This window comes from Mesitornis unicolor, unplaced genomic scaffold, assembly GCF_000695765.1.
Source record: "Mesitornis unicolor isolate BGI_N332 unplaced genomic scaffold, ASM69576v1 scaffold17083, whole genome shotgun sequence".
In the NCBI taxonomy this organism is placed as follows: domain Eukaryota; kingdom Metazoa; phylum Chordata; class Aves; order Mesitornithiformes; family Mesitornithidae; genus Mesitornis; species Mesitornis unicolor.
This window is the reverse complement of record NW_010176881.1, coordinates 7,212-8,033: the sequence shown is the minus strand read 5'-3', so window position 1 is coordinate 8,033 and position 822 is coordinate 7,212.

Sequence of the window (822 nt, the reverse complement as noted above, 5' to 3'; positions counted from 1 at the left end):
TTACATATCTTCGACCTACAAGCACACAGCAGCAAGTTGAAATGTTTTGTTATTCGGTTTATGAAAAAGCATCTCTTTTTATTCCTATATTTTTTAATTAAGTTCCTCCCAGTTTCACACTCAAACATGAGGAATCACTCCATAATTTTTTTCAGTTCATTCATGATCTTACAGACACCCACCCATGCCCTTCTCGATCTCCCCCACTTTAAGAATCTCTTTAGTCTCTCTTTATGATTCCTCTTTATTCTCGAGCCGTTTCCCTTGCAATCCTATGTTGTTTCCTTTACCACCCCAACAGGGCTGACAAGGCGGGAGCACTATTTACAACGACCACCAAATACTAAATTGCTCTTCATAGAATCATGGAATCATTTAGGTTGGAAAAGACCCTTAAGATCATTATCACTTATACCGGTGTTTCCCCAAACGCGAGTTACTTTGCACTGATCAGGACCGCATTCATCGGTCAGTTTACCAGCAGATTCCCCTCACGCTTCGAGGCCTTCCCCGGTTCCAACCACCCCGGGTGAAACCTCCTCAGGCCCGGCCTCGACGCCGCTCAACGCTCTGCACCTCGCTCCTAAAGGCACCAGGCCAGTGGGGGAGGCCTCTCCTCCCGGTAGAGCCAACCTTCTTCTCCCGCCTTTTGTCTGCGCTCCCCTTAGCGGTCGTTACCCCACAGGATCCGCCCGCAGCCACAGGCAACACGCGTCGCCCTCCCTACTGGGATCCGTCCGCGGCCGCTTTTACCTGCTGCTCCGGACACGGCCCTCAGGCCTACCGCCGGCGGGACACCCAGCCCTCTCCGCCGCTGCCCCC